Consider the following 5,631-nt stretch of genomic DNA (forward strand, 5'->3'; position numbering starts at 1 on the left):
AATTGCATCAAGTGAGTCTAGGTATCTTAGGTGAGTCCGTCCTACCAATCTAAGCCGTCCGATCAAACTTAATCAATGGCTCAGATTTGACGCGAGTTACTAAGGGTATATTTGTAATTTACTGATACCATATAAAACCCCCCTTTTTCCCCTTATGTCAGAGTCATTCATTCCTCTTTATTATTATCTCAACTTTCTCTATCTAAATCTCATAATCCTGTCAAACCTACGACTTCTCTCATGTCAAAACAAATTTAAGCTCGAAGATTCGGACGACGGTTTCTACGATATGCGATTCTCGGAAGTTAATTAGCGCTAACACCAGATCAATTTGTTGTTGATGTTGTTCGTAAGGTTTGCCACTATCTTTGATGAACAATTATTTAACCCTAGATTATGAATTTTAGTCATATTTGAGATGCTGATGGCTTTGTTTTTGTGTATTTCATCATTGTCTGCTATATTTGAGAAATTGTTGGCCTATTATTACAACATTTAGGTCGTTTGTTGATTTTGCGATTGGATCTGAGTTTTCTTCCAAATTCAATTTGTTTTACTATCGATTTTTATCACTTGAGTTTTCTTTCCAATTTTTATCATATAATTAAGGTAACAAGCATTCAAGGTTTTGTGTGACATTCGGAGGAAGCGAATTAAAAGTGATTCGACGGTCAACTAAATAATGTAAACTATTGTTATTCTTTTTAATTTATCATATAATTTGGTGAGTTAGTATAATCTGCATAAATTGTGTTGCTTCAGATTAATTTGGTCAATTTGCTAGATTTTTTGAATTCTAGGTTTATTGATTTAACATTGACATTAACTCTCAATTAAGCAAGGGGATAACAAAAATAGTATGCGTACAAGTTTGATATATTACAATTTTTTCTGATTTCATTTCGATTTTTGTTTTTGGTTTTAACTTGTTACAGCAACGGCCTTAAGAGCGCATAGTAATCTTAAGTTTTTGTTTTGTTTTTAACCTGTTACAGTATCGGCGTAAGTGTGTTACAGTAACAATGTAACTATGTTATACTAATAATTATTCCAATAATGGTGGAGTTGTACGAAATGATAAACAAAAAGATAAGATTTTTAGCAAATCATGTAAGATTGAATATTTCTTTTCTTCGATTTAGATTATTCTCTGACGAAATTGTGTGCTTCGTGTAACTTTATTATGGTAATGGTGTAATAGTGTTACAATAACAGCTTAATGTGTTACAGTTACAGTAACTGTTTAATGTGTTACGTTAATGGGGAAATTGTTGGCCTTGTGTTACAATAATGGAGAATTTGTTGGCGTGTGATTACACTGATTTCTTGTACAATTGTGACTGCCTTGATGGTGTAATACTGCATTATTTTTGTTCTCTAAGTTTTACACTCTTACAAGTTGATTAATTGAACTTCACTTGGAGAATTAGCTTTCGTAAAATATTCGACACTTGATACTGTAATAACGTTACTGTAACATTAAAACTGCATGACAGAACTGAATTTGAAATAATTGTGTAACAGTGTTACTATATAATTGTGTAAGTGTGTTGCAGTAATAGTGAAACTGTATACTAATATTTTTATAATTGTATTATGTTAACTTAGCTTCTTCTTTTGATGAAGCTGTTTCATTATAATGATCATTTATTATAAAACATTAGACATCTATGCCATATAAAAAAGAATTTAACTCCGTATGAATAATGGGTATTATTATATCATTGTGAAGTTTAAGCTGTAGGAGGAGGAACATCTATTGTTATTCATTTCATTTAAAAGTTTGAGTAGTTAGTTTAAAGGCTATTAGCTCAAATGGGAGAGCAATGTGCAAAGCTTGTACAAAGGTATGGGTTCGAATCCCATATAGCCTATTTAGTTACTTTAAGATTGTATTGTCAAGTTTTCAAATAGACCATATAGTCTAATGTTGTTTATTGTATGCGGTTCCTCATATTTTTGATACAACCATTAATCCTTGTTCCGCCAGCGTTATAGTAATAGTGTTATTAACATCACCACTCATCGAGTAATATAGTGTTCTTTGTAATGTTGTGTTCTTTAACATCTTCGTTCATTATTTAATTCATCAAAGGCGGATCAATATTGTCAGAATAAAGTGTTACTATAACAACATTGATTCTTTAACATAACATGGCAACAATGTTACTTTAATAATTATTTCGTCCGTTTACAATATAAGATGTTGTATAAAGTAGTTCTAAAATGTAAAGGTAAAGAATAATTTTTTTTCAGTTTTAAAGTAACAATGTTACTGTAACATCATTACTCAAAAAGTAACAATGATACAGAAATCATGTTACTGTAACATCATTGATTCATCAAAGTAACACGAAAACAATGTTAAAAGTTCCAACTTTAATTATTTCAACAATAAAAATCAAGTGAATGCAGACCAGTCTAGCTGATCCTCATATGCTAAAATGATTTACAAGACCATATCGTAGTAATGCGAAAAGTTTACAAGAAGTATACATCATAATCAGATATCAAAATCTGACAACAATGTTAGCAGTCTCAACTAGCATTTCAACTTCAATAACTTTTGCCTTCTTCACGCCTTTCTTCATGACTGATTAGTTAGTTTCAAACACTTTTTTGTATATACTATCTCCTTGCGCGCCTTTTTGTGTTGGTTGATTTATGAAACCTTTTTCTTCGAATTTTCTGACATTCAAAACAAAACATTCGGTCATTACTAACTAAAACATATGCGAAAGACGGTGGTCCATCATTAGTGATAATTTATAGTAACAATATTACAGTAACATCATTTGTGAGTTTATGACAATTTTAAACCATCAAATTTAATTGGAAAATATCACACAACATCAAATATACAATGTTGTAACAAAGATATCAAGTTCGATTACACACGCAAGAAAATAATGTTACTTTAACGTATTTATTCGAACGTTATTCTTGTAATACTATTACAAGAACAAGTGTTAAGTTTTTTACTAAAGCTAATTTAATCCTCATGGTTACTCGGTCTCTACAAATCAAGAACCCTAATTTTTTGGCGAATAGTAGAACATGAAGAAACGCATATTTCAATAGCAAGCAAAACAAAAATGAGTGTTAGTTACTCGCTTTCTACAAATCATTAACCCTAATTTTAGGCGAAAACTATAACATGAAGAAAACACCGAAATCGGTAGTGAGCAAAACAAAACCGGACATTAATTACTCGGTTTTACAAATCATTAACCCTAATTTTTTTGGGCAAAAAAACTAAAATATGAAAAAACTAAAATCAATTAAAATTTTCTTCATATCGTTCAAAATCGACAATAAGAACAACAATAACATGAAGTAACATCAATCACAACGAAAATTTAATAGTTAGGGAATCAAAAATGAGAATTAATTTCTCAATTTATAAGTTCGAAAAAGCAAAGATATAATCAATTGACAGTTTAGTTATGTAATTCAAGATCAGCAACAACAACAACATGTAAATTAAACCTAATTTTTTGCCGAAAAATCAATCACTCAGTTTGAGAAAAACATTAATCCTAAATCAATTAATAATTTCTTCATATGAATCAATATAATCATTATCATTATCATCATCATCAACAACAACAACGACAACAACAATAACAACGACGACAACAACAACATGCAAAACGCAATCGCGACAAAAATTTTAAACGAAATCACGAATTAGAGATCGATCTATACCTTTTCATTATGGGAGAAACGCTTGTTTTCTGAACGTTTTTGAAGATCTTGAGTTGATTTTTTGTAGATCTATGCTTGATTTAGTGAATGTTTTACAAGATGATGGTAGATTTTTTTGGAAAAAAAGTCGATTGAAGAAACTTTAATTATTTACTGCCAAAACAATTGATGCGCGTTATTTTTCTTATGTTGTTGAAGAATAAATGTCTTAACTGACTAGAGAGAGAGAGTTTGTAGAGAGAGAAAAAAATGTGATTATAGTGAGACATAACAATCAGTTTGTAGCTTTTATTAGGTGCGCCTAATATTTGGGGCGACGTGGCTGAACGAGAGCCCTTGGATCTTTAGATCCAACGGTTCTTATTAATATGCTAGACTCATCTAAGATGCTAGACTCATGGGATGCTCACTCTATATATATATATATATATATATATATATATATATATAGGATCCGGTGAGAACGATCAAACGGTGAGAACGTACACATATTTTGAAATCCAATAAAAAAATTAATCTCAACCCCCAATAAATTATTCATGCCTTCTCACAGTAACAGCCCCGACAATCTCCATGGAACCGAAGCTCACTTATATTAAACCCCAATAACAAAGCCTACCACCAAATCACAGTCATACATCACCGGCAACCACCACCGCCGTTAACATCACCGAGCAACACTCCACCATCACCACTTCTCTATCAACGCATCCACTACCCATATTAATGAATCAGTGACAATACCATCGCCGACCACCACATAAAATCGCCTCCATGACCACTTAGACGGTTCCGGTAAGTTTCCTCCACAACGACAATGTCTGCGTTATCTCGAGCAAAAAAATGGTGGCAAAAGCGGAAGTAAGAGAACCACCACAACACCACCAAACTGGAGAAATAAGTCGACAATAACATCAAATGAATTAATTTAATTTGACATCAACATTCCTAATTCCATATTTGTCGCCAATTACTCTTCCTCGTCTTTAACTTCACTACAACTCAATTTTGATTCAAACGAAATTTACTGCATCTGATTTCTATATTAATGTATCTCAATTCAATTTTAATGTACCTAATAACTAATTTTGTGTATAAATGCTAGATACACTAAAATATTGGTTAGATACATCAAAATTTCATGTAGATACATTATATGAAACCACCGAACAAGAGATTGAGGTAGAGGCGGAAATAGGTACTTGATTCGCCGAAGATAGGTCGACGATGACGAAGGTGTGGTGGTTGTTGGCGGTACATAAGGTCGTGATTGAGGTGTCATATAAATGTACCTGCATAATGGATGCCGACATTGGAGGTCCGGCGAAGCTTCAATGAAGGGTAGCGCAGTATGGGTAAGGGACGAAATAAGGGGAAGAATAAGTGAATAAAAAAAGAAATTGAAACCAGCGCCGATGAACAGAAATTAATCGACAATGGTGTCTGGTTCCTTTGTCGCGTCAGTGATTAATTTGCCTGATGTGATGTATATGGACAGGGGAAATATCATGGTGGGAGAAGAGCGGCGAGGGGCTGCCGGAGTGCATGTTTGTGGCCGTCGGAGTTCATCCGGCATCAGAGCTGTTCGCTGGCGTTGGTAGTGATCGTTGTTGTCGGTGACTGTAAGTGATAAATGATGATGGCAGGGAAATTGGGGGTTGGTTATATTTGATAAAGATAGTCAAATAAGTTGGATGGTAGGTCTGTACTCCGTAGGATAAGACTTAAGTTTGGGGTACATTTGCGTTCTCATCGAGTGATCTCTCTCTCTCTCCGGATCTCACCCCTCTCTCTCTCTCTCTCTCTCTCTCTCTCTCTCTCTCTCTATATATATATATATATATATATATATATATATATAGGATCCGGTGAGAACGACCACTATCAAAGGGTATTAATTAATTAATAAATTTACTTACGACT

The sequence above is a fragment of the Silene latifolia genome, chromosome Y (genome assembly GCF_048544455.1).
Source record: "Silene latifolia isolate original U9 population chromosome Y, ASM4854445v1, whole genome shotgun sequence".
NCBI classification, from domain to species: Eukaryota; Viridiplantae; Streptophyta; class Magnoliopsida; order Caryophyllales; family Caryophyllaceae; genus Silene; species Silene latifolia.